The sequence below is a fragment of the Aegilops tauschii genome, chromosome 5, assembly GCF_002575655.3.
Source record: "Aegilops tauschii subsp. strangulata cultivar AL8/78 chromosome 5, Aet v6.0, whole genome shotgun sequence".
Taxonomy (NCBI): domain Eukaryota; kingdom Viridiplantae; phylum Streptophyta; class Magnoliopsida; order Poales; family Poaceae; genus Aegilops; species Aegilops tauschii.
This window is the reverse complement of record NC_053039.3, coordinates 166,825,919-166,836,867: the sequence shown is the minus strand read 5'-3', so window position 1 is coordinate 166,836,867 and position 10,949 is coordinate 166,825,919. Positions and strand designations below refer to the sequence as shown.

Below are 10,949 nucleotides of genomic sequence, written 5' to 3'. Positions count from 1 at the left end.
GCCCGTGTGCGTTATTTTTGCGTTAATCATTAGAATATCACAAAACACACGGTTTCTATGGCGTACCCGTCTGCTTTTTTTCCGTTAATTACCCATAAGTCAGTTACCTGTGCGATGTTTCCTAACAAACCAGGCATACCATTGACTGAAAAAAATCAAGTACACGTGTACATTTTTTTGGAGACGGGAACTGCCAACTTTCTTTTTTCTCGCACATGAGTATTCTATGCGCTTCGTCTGCGTTGTGTGTTTCCCCCGCCCAAGTTTCCAGTTTTGTAGCGAAATTTTCATTAGGTGTGCGATTTCAGAATTTATTCCTCCAACCACATCCCCACCCTCAGTATCCCCCCCTCGCGCCTCCCCCTACCGGCATCTCAAACCGCCGCCATCGCAACCACAGCTCCAACCACATCTACGTTCTGCTCAGATCGAGTCAGGTAACCCACCGATCTCTATCACGGCCCCGGCCTGATTGCTTAAATGGCGCCTGCGAAACATCCTGAGTATATAGAAAAAAACTACCACATTACAGGCTACTGCTACAAAAAACTACCACTTTTCTTAATCTTTCAAAAATCTACCACAAAATTGGTTGGCTGTTCCAAAAAACACTAATTACTCAGTGATTAAAACTTGATCGGATTATGACATGGCAGGTCCACATGTTTGTTTGACCGTTAAGTCTGACGTTATGACAAGTGGGCCCACATGTCAGCTTCTTCCTTGCCCCTTCTTCCCTAGCACCGGTGACCTTATTTTCCTATGTCAATTGCCGTCATCGAGGAGAGCCGCGTCTGAGGCCATCGGGAGGGGAGGCAGGGTGGGGGAGAAGGTGCACTTCAGGCTGTCGGGAGGGGAGGATGAGCTCGCCGGCTCGGGCCCTGGCCATATCAGGCTTCCCACGGCCGCATGCGTTCATGGATGGCCATGGCGAGGCTACCGACACAGCAATGAGCCCGCAGTGGCGGCTGCGACAGCAGCGGCGGCGGAGATGGGCAGCAACGAAGAGCAGCGGCGGCGGTGGGCGGCAGTGGAGAATAGCAGCGGCGGCGGCGGGCGGCAGTGGAGGGCAGTAGTTGCGGCGGGCGGCAATGGAGAGCAGCAGCAGCGGCCGAAACTTCGGTCCACACCCTGTGCATGGCTCTGGATTCTGGCGAAACATAGCAGCGTGACGGCTTTTAGGCAGCGGCCGAGCGGATCCGAGCGGCGGTGGCAGTAGGCGCTGGACGGGAGACCCACGGGATGTCTCCAGCTGCGAGCAGCTGTTGCTTGCTGCTGGCCATGGCCGCCGCAGCCACGGCCATAGCAACAGCGGTAGACCAGCACGTCGGCTCCGGCGACGAGCTCGCTAGCGAGGACCCGATTGCTTTTTGTATTTTTTTATAGGGGCCCGATTGCTTTTTTTAATATTTTGGCCCCACGTGTGATAACCTGTCAACAGTCAACGTAACGGTTAACCTGACAAGTAGGTCCGAGCTGTCATAATCTAGCTTAAAATTTAACTACTTAGCCATTAGGGTTTTTTTTGGAACAGCGAACCAATTTTGTCGTATATTTTTGAAAAATGAAGAAAAATGTTAGTTTTTTGTAGCAGTAGCCTGTAATGTGGTAGGTTTTTGCTATATACTCGAAACATCATCATGCCTCCAAATCCCCACCGTCAGGAACTGATGGCGGTCCATGGCGTGATGGCCGCTGTGCGTGTTGATCCGGAGGAACACCTCGCCTCCGCCGCCGCCGACATGGTGCAGGCTCTGACCCAGATGAAGTCCCCCAGCGACTACCCCCCAAGACTTAATAGGTAAGACCTGACCAGCTAGATCTTACCAATACCACTTGCAACGGCTATGATTTGTACGGTTGATGTATTAAGCATGTTTGTGCCTTGTTTATTTCAGTACTGCACACTGTGTGATGTTCAAATATTACCGTGTCCAGCTCAATTTCACCAATACCAGCAACAAACTTACAATACATGACTCAGGATATCACTAGAGATGCTGCCCATTTGCTATTTTTAGTGGATGCTAACCCTGTTGTACTTGACATGCATGTCCATGTACTTACGCAGGGTCATAACGGCCGATGTTGTTGTTTGCCGTCAAGGTTAGCTGCATCCCATGTCTTACAGTATTTCACATAATTTGTGCAATTGCAGTTTAACTTCTACCATTTACTGGTTGCCTGTAGGTACACATGTCAGTGGCACTGATCCACGCTTTGACCCAGAGAAACAACTCGCCTCCGCCGTCGCTAACTTTAGGCGGGCTCTGCCCAAGATGAAGTGCCCCAGCAACTACCTCTCAGGACTTACCAAGTATGCACTTCACCTGTTCAATCTTACCAATACCAGTTGCAATTAATGGCTATGTTCTGTATGGTCGATGTATTAAGCATGTTCTAGTAAACACGCCTAACACATTTTTGCTACTTTCCCTACCTTTGTATAGACAGCTGGGCCATTCTCTGCTCTGGCAGCACCTGCCTTGTGATGTTTAGCTATGCCAATTGCATTTTTATCAGTACCGGTTTCAATGTCTATTAAGCCTGTTGCAATTAGCAGTTGAATCCATTTTTAAACAGTAGTATTTCAGTGGCTACAAACTTACAAAATATGACTTAGGATGTTGTTAAGCCTGTTGCAATTAACAGTTGTATCCATTTTTTAATCTGTCCATTTGCTACCATGCTACTCTCCGCAATGAAGATATACTAGAGATGATGCCCATTTGCTAGTTTTGGTGGATGCTAACCCTGCTTTACTTAACATGCCTATCCATGTACTTATGCAGGGTCATAATGGCCGATGCTGTTGTTTGCCGTCGAGGTTAGCTGCATCCCATGTCTTACAATATTTCACATCATTTGTGCAATTGCAGTTTAACTTCTACCATTTACTGGTTGCCTGTAGGTACACATGTCGGTGGCACTGATCCACGCTTTGACCCGGAGGAACATCTCGCCTCCGCCGCCGCTGACTTTGGGCGGGCTCTGGCCAAGATAAAGTGCCCCAGCAACTACCTCTTAGGACTTACCAAGTATGTACTCACCAGTTCAATCTTACCAATACCAGTTGCAATTAATGGCTATGTTTTGTACGGTCGATGTATTAAGCATGTTGTAGTAAACATGCCTAACACGTGATACACGCTTTGATCCCTTTTGCGTATGGGGTAATGAGATATTCATGAACAAGCGTCAAGAGAGGAAACTAAGAAAGATTGTTAGGCGAAAGAAACGGGTGATTGGAATTAAGCTCTTTATTTACACTTTGTCGAAGGCAATAGTGAACTTTAGGATGGTAAGTAATGTGTTGCCTTTTCCCCCTACCCACAACAAGTTACTCTATTAGACCCCAGTATCTGATATTTTACTCTTTTCAGTGGTTTCCGAAGCTATTTACTGATAATTACCTTGCATACTACGTGACCGGAGTGGAGGCAACTAAGGTTAAAGTATATAATTCATGCTACCATGATAATGCTCTAGAAGTCTTCCTGAAAGCGGTGAAGGATGGGCGGGCGATTGTCAAAAGGGGTTGGACAAAAGTGGTTCGTGCCTATGGCATGCAGGAAGGCACATTATGGGCATTCCGCTTCTTCAACACTGTCGGCAGTCAAAATGATTTATACTTGTCTCGTCACCTTTACCACCTTTAAGTATTGTGGTTCATCATAGTTAATTGCTGCCTAATCCTGTAATTACTGAACATATTGTATTGGCAATTTTATTTATGGATTCGTTGTTGAACCATTGTGCTGAGAATTTGAATTGCACGTTTCATATTTCAAAATTTCCAATTCGAATAATAAATTACAGGCAAAAATAAAAAGAGAACAGACGGTCATGGAACTTTTCAGACGGTTCTGGCAGTAAAAGCGCTTGTGATGGATAGCCCAATGCCACACAGTTTTCTACATCAAATCATGTGTGATGTAGTTCATGAAAGCAAACAGTTAACCAAGGCAGAGCGTGTGTGATAGTTAGACCTTTCATACACGAGCGTATACATAAAACTGTGTGGGATGTACATACGAACAGAAACATTTTCCCTGAATTGACTGTGTGGGATGTACATAAGAACGTAAATGTATTCCTTGGATTGACTGTGTGTGATATACATACCAACGGAAATGTTTTTCTGGGATTCACTGTGTGGGATGTACATGCCTATGGAAATGTTTTTCTATGATTCACCGTGTGGGATGTACATACCTACAGAAATGATTGGGTTTCGATGCCTCGCTCGATTGCACACGAGCTCATTTGGTGTCCCAGGAGGCTATCCCCGACGATTTCTGGATCGTGTGGGAAGGACCCCCTATCGCCCACACTCACTTGGCGACGGTTCCAAATGTCGTCGCGGAAAGGGGTTAAAAACCATTTGTATAGCACCGACGCGTACCAGTGGTAGCTGCTCCATGGCCTTCCTCCAAGTACCTGATCACGCATAGGGTGTCCGCTTGAGGTAGTAGCCATGTCTCATATGTAGAGAGTGGTAATTCGTAGAGGAGCGAGTTCAACTTATCTTCGTTAGCCTTTGCTCGAGCTCTTGTCATTGGTCCAAGTGGTGTCGTGGGAGACATAGGTAGGTCCATGGGGATGACCTTGGGATGCTCCGCATCATCTCCCCCACCCCTTGGGAAAGATCCAACCTCGGATCGAAATCTTCATCATGATGGTAGGGAGCTAGATCGATGACATTGAAGATGTTGCTCACGTTGTACTTGTCGCGCGGGAGGTCGATCTTGTAAGCGTTATTGTTGTAGCTTGCTAGCACCTTGAAGGGTCCATCGGCTCGTGGTAGAAGTTTGGACTTGCATTCGTTGGGGAAGCGGTCCTGGCGAAGGTGTAGCCACACGAGATCTCCAATGTTGAATATCATGGGTTGCTTGTTTAAGTTGAGCTTGGTCGCGAGTCGTTATACTTGACGCTCGATGGTGTCGCTTGTATCTTCATGCAACTTCTTGAGATAGTTGACTCGTGCACTCGTGTCCATGTTGATGCACTCTTGTACTAGTAGAGGAAGAATGTCCAATGGGAACAACGGGTTGAAACCGTAGACGACCTCGAAAGGGGACTTGTCGGTAGTCGAATGTCTTGTGCGGTTGTAGGCGTACTTGGCGATGGGTAGGCACTCTTCCTACTCCTTGATGTTATTCTTGATCAAGACGCGTAGGAGAGTGGAGAGCATTTGGTTCATGACCTCCGTTTGGCGGTCGGTTTGAGGATGGTATGCCGAAGAGAACAAGAGCTTGATTCCGAGCTTGGTGCATCAGGTCTTCCAAAAGTAACTCAAGAACTTGACGTCGCGGTCCGATACAATCGTCTTTGGCACTCCATGTAGGCACAAGATTTCCCTGCAAAAAAGATTTGCAACATGTGAAGCATCATCTATCTTGTTGCATGGTATGAAATGTTCCATTTTAGAGAATCGGTCCACAACAACAAACACGGAATCCTTTCCATTTCTAGTTCTAGGCAAACCAAGCACAAAATCCATGCTAATATCCTCCCATGGGTGATATGGAATTGGAATGGGCATATAAAGACCATGAGATTGAGCTTTAGACTTAGCTTTGCGACATGTAGAGCATCGGTTCGTGAAGCGTGAGACGTCGCGGAACATCTTGGGCCAAAAATAGTTCTTGGAGAGCGTAGCAAATGTCTTGTCACGTCCAAAGTGTCCCATTAGTCCTCCTCCATGAGATTCTTGCACAACTAACAAACAAAGAGAAGACTCGGGGATGCAAAGTTTGTTAGCTCTCATAAGATAATCATCTTTGATGTAATAGCGTTCCCAACATGTATGTGTCGAACACTTGGCATAAGGAATAGCAAAAGAAGGATCATGCGCATACAAGTCTTTTATGTGCTCAAATCCTATGACTTTCAATTCAAGTTGATTAACAAGCATGCATCTACGGGAACGAGCATCGGCCACAACATTTTCCTTACCTTTAATATACTTGATGATATAAGGAAATGACTCAATGAATTCACTTCACTTAGCATGACGCTTGTTCAACTTAGTTTGACCCTTAAGATACTTAAGTGTTTCATGATCGGTGTGAACAATGAACTCATGAGGACGGAGATAATGTTCCCAAACATGCAAGACTCTCACTAAAGCATATAGCTCTTTGTCATAGATGGGTTAATTGAGTTGCGCTCCGGAAAGTTCTTCACTAAAGAAAGCGATGGGGCGCTTTTCTTGCATTAACACACCTCCTATGCCATAACCACTAGCATCGCAATGAATCTCAAATGGTTTACCGAAGTTGGGTAATGCAAGCAAAGGAGCATGTGTAAGAAAATTCTTAAGCTCATTGAATGCGGTATCTTCGGATGGTCCCCAAACAAATGGCACATTTTTCTTACTCAAAGCATGTAAAAGTAAAGCAATGGTGCTAAAATCCTTCACAAATCTACGATAAAAACCAGCTAAACCAAGAAAACTACGCACTTGTTGCAAGTTGGTTGGTTGGGGCCAAGTTTTAAAAGCATTGATCTTAGATTCATCTACATGAACACCCTTAGAAGACACAACGAAACCCAAGAAAACAAGCTTATCAGCACCAAAAAGGCATTTGTCCATATTAGCATAAAGGCGCTCTTTTCTAAGAGTTTGCAACATGGTTCAAAGATGGGTGACATGATCTTTAAGATATTTGCTAAATACAAGAATATCGTCAAAATAGACCACAACAAATACTCCAATGTAGGGGCGATGCATGACTCATGAAAGTACCGAGTGCTTCGGAAAAACCCATTGGCATAACAAGCCATTCATATAAGCCAAATTTGGTCTTAAATGCGGTTTTCCATTCATCACCTTCTTGGATGCGTATTTGATAGTAGTCACTTTTAAGATCAATTTTTTAACATGACTCCTTCAAGAGTTGGAAATGATTTAAATGTTATTTACATTTTTCTTCGGAGTTCAAAAATAATTTATGGAACATTTTATAAGTGTTAAATTAAAGTTTATGAAAATATTATATTTATTTTATATATGTATTTTGGACTGGAAAATGTTCACTATGTTGTATGTAACTAAATTTGTTTTTGTGGATTCCCTGGTATTTTTATAAAATGATTTGGATCATTGTTTTGGAGCCAAAGTCATTTCTCTAATTTCATAAATAATAAAACCTATCCCTGACCTATTCTAACCCAACAGCCGACTGGCCCATTCCCTACCTATCGCCCGTGCGCGAGGCAGCAACTGCTCAGTCCCAACCGCAGTGTAGCAGCTGCAGCGCTAGCAGGCCGGCCCAACAGCCACTCGCACATCAGCGGTGGCGTCACTCACCTGGCCCACTTGCCAGCCTCTCTTCCCTCCTCTGTTTGACCGACACGTCAACCCCATGTCCTTCTTCCACCTCTGCTCGATCTCCTTGTCTCGCACGACAGAGCCCGCCGCTGCCGAATCAGGCTCCTCGTGATCTACGCGATTCGAACCCCTCTCTCCAATACATGGACACCGAGAGATACCTCTCGCTCCCCTCGTACAATTCCCGTGCAAATCCCTCGAGGTAGAGCTCGATTACGAGCAAACAGAGCACCCCATATTCGCTGCCCGAGCTCCCTTTTCCGGTCGGTGTCATCGTAAGTAAGCCGTCCCCTGCCCCCTTTGTTCATCCTCACAATCTCCTAGATGTACCGCTTCTCCATGACCATATTTCCCCCTTCGCAGATCCTTTGATTCGAGCCCCAACCAAACTGATCTCGCCGGAGTTCCGCTCCTGAAGCTTCTGCTCGCCATGACCGCTTGAGCAAGCGCACGCCTCCACCAAGCACTGCAATGTTTCTGCCGCATCAAGCCTAACCTTCCGGACCTCTTTGCTGCCCGGAGGAGCACAGGAGAAGTCACCAAGATCGATCCAGAAGCCGCCGCCAGCTTCCTATATTTCTGGTAAGCGCGCGCGGAGTTTTTCACCTGGACCAAGCATGTGATGACACGTGGCGCATGCTAAAGTAAATGATACAGCGTCGGTACAGTATTTCCAGAACAGGGTTTCTCTTTTGGTTTTTTTGCAGATTTCACTTAAAACTTCTTTTAGCTATATCTTTTTTTTGTATATCCAATTTAGGTGATTTTTTTTCCTGTGAACTCATATTGATCAAGAGAATCCTGTAGAACCAAGTTTCACACTTTTTCACTCTTCAAATATGAGTTTATTCAAATTTGAACTCATACCTTCTTTTGATCATATCCGGTGAACTGAAACACCTATTCAATTCATTCCTTTTGCATTTGAACACCTGAACCAAATAATTTCTGTTCATAGCAAGTACACTTCAAATTCAAATACTTTCTGAAATGTTTTGACTTCAAACTTCATTCCAATATAACTTGCGTGTCATATGTGATCTGTTAAACACCATGTGTGTTCCTCCTTATACCGTTTACCCTGTTCCATACTATCTCATATATACTCTTGCATAACAATATTTCATCATTCATTAACTCTTTGGAGTTCATTCCTTCACCCTGTCACACTATAGTACTATAAAACCTATATTATATATTGAGCCTATTTTATTTATTTTGTTCAACCTTGCCATATTTGTTTTTGTTATTCTTTGGTTCTTATATAAGGCATGGTTATTGAATTGAGTTCTTTCGTTAACGATAGATTGGTCGAAGCGTGCCGAGTAGAATTATAAGGAATTGTGAGTGCGACGAACTTCATCCAATATACCAGGCAAGTTACACCCTGATCATCCTTCATCCTATTATTTTTCTATGCATGTAGTTATATATATCACACTACTATATTATGCATGTGTAGGAATCTTATGGTAGCATGTTAGTGCTATTGAGATTCAGCTTAGTATGGCCTTATTGTAGATCGTGGTAGTGTATTCTTGCTATGCTATGTAGACGGGGATTGGTTCGTGTATGCATCGAGATTATGTGAGGACTATATATAATATAATTTGAGTAGAAACATAACATATATAATTCACCTCTGGACGAAGAGGGTTGCATCATGGTTTATTGTTTCTTTTCTAAGGACATGGACCATGGCTAAGTGCGCCCGAATGGTATTGCTGGGTGGTTTGAAGAACATCGTGGTTTATACCCTCTGAATGTAAGTGGGTGCCGTCCAGGCATAAAAAATTCAGACAGACTTAGTGACTAGTAGCTTCCATGTACAACCACTCGCTAATATGGGCTCTGGCTTAGTTGATCAGTTGCGGAAACCTCACCCAGATGTGCCAGCAGATGTAGTTGTGATAGTTGGGATGGGCCTCCTGTGGGACTAGGCGACTGCTCCTGAAAGACTTTGTCTCAATCTTTGGGTTGAGTCTAGTGGGTAATGTGTGCAAACCTTTGCAGAGTGTATAAACTAATCATGATTAGCCGTGTCACCGGTTATGGACAAATTTGAGCCACCATGCCATTACAGTTGTTGGATGATCTTGACAGATGATACTTTAATAAAAATTGAGTGGGAAACTTAATAATTGGGATTGGTTGGAATTGGAGTGCCCAATGCAATCATATGTGTTTAATTGTAGCAAGACATAATTAAAATTTGACTATTGTGTAGCTATTAGGGAAAATTAGCTTTTTCTGCAAAACAGCCATTACACTATCCTCTTGATATAACTTGCATATAGATGTAGGTCTGTTATATCATTCTTGTGTGACTTTCCAATACATTCAAAGTATTGACCCTTCGTGGCTGCAACATTTCATGTTGCAGATTTTATATGACGAGCGAGTGATACGATGTAGGGTTACGATGTCTATACTCGACATTTGCCTATGGTGTTGATGGACTTCATGAAGATTTTATTTGCTTTTCCGCTGTATTTTGTTTGTATGCTAGCTTGAGCTATGCAGATATGTATTATATCAAATTCTGGATCTACGATGTAATATTGTGACATGTGGTTTATTCTTGATATTACAACTTGTACTGTGTGTGCTAGCTATTGATCCAGGGACTAGCACAGCGAGCACAGAGACATCGAATCTTACCAGGTTCGGGTCGTTACAGATGGTATCAGAGCCCATGTTGACTGTAGGTCGTAACCCTTAGAATGGACTAGGAAAAACCATAGGAACAAATTATTTTATCACTTCTTGATCACTTACTATCATACTCATACTTCTCATCTACTATTCATATTCTAAGCTTCCTATATTGTCTTAAAGTAGCTGCCCATCCTATAGTAACCCCATTTGTCCCTGTCACCGAGGATGTAATGTTTGGGAAGCAATGCTACAATGAGTAGTGAAGGAATTCAATAACAAGTATTTTTGCGTGACTCTGGAAGTACTAACTTTTAGATTGCTAGATGATCTTCATGGTTAATTCACACGAGAAGGGCAAAGCTTAGATTCAGACCACTACTACTAATTTAAGTTCAATAAACGATTCATGCGTAGTATGATGAGATCATATCTCTTGTGGATATGAACTTACCTTTAGGATTTGCTTGTGTGGTGTGACTTTTGTGCTTTTATTGATTGATGTTGTGTGATGTGCTTTTCGATTTATTTTGCGAGTAGAATAAGTTTGCATTGTTATAGACCCATACCTATTTATATGCTTCAAGATTCAAGAATAGCAAGCTATGAGAAGACTTGGTGTTATGAAGATTTCTTCGTTGATGCAAGACAAAAGCTATAAACGTTGAAGACCTTGAAGATACAAGATTTGTATATACGTATATCGTTAGATGCGTTTTGTGAGCTGTCATTGTGTCTGTTTTACTGACAACGCACCTCAAAACTTATTTTGAAAACTAGTATGATGTTTGTATGGGTATCTATCTCTTTCTCCAACCTATCTCTCCTAAACCCAAGACCCACACCAAAGGAGTTACTACATTGCTTGCAAATCCCGAGATTGGAGTGAAGATGGATGCAACTTAGGGATGAGTTCAAGCTAGGCCATGGACGCCAGGATCCACCAAGAAGCAAGCAC

General features: G+C 43.5%; 1 long non-coding RNA gene across 1 annotated transcript; it reads left to right on the top strand.

Moving 5' to 3' along the window:
* The first annotated feature begins 7,367 nt into the window (after positions 1–7,367).
* Positions 7,368–9,935, top strand: LOC120963903 (uncharacterized). The gene is made up of 4 exons (XR_005755592.3): positions 7,368–7,611; positions 7,700–7,918; positions 8,643–8,711; positions 9,720–9,935. It is a non-coding gene; the product is annotated as an uncharacterized lncRNA (long non-coding RNA).
* The last annotated feature ends 1,014 nt before the right edge of the window (positions 9,936–10,949 follow it).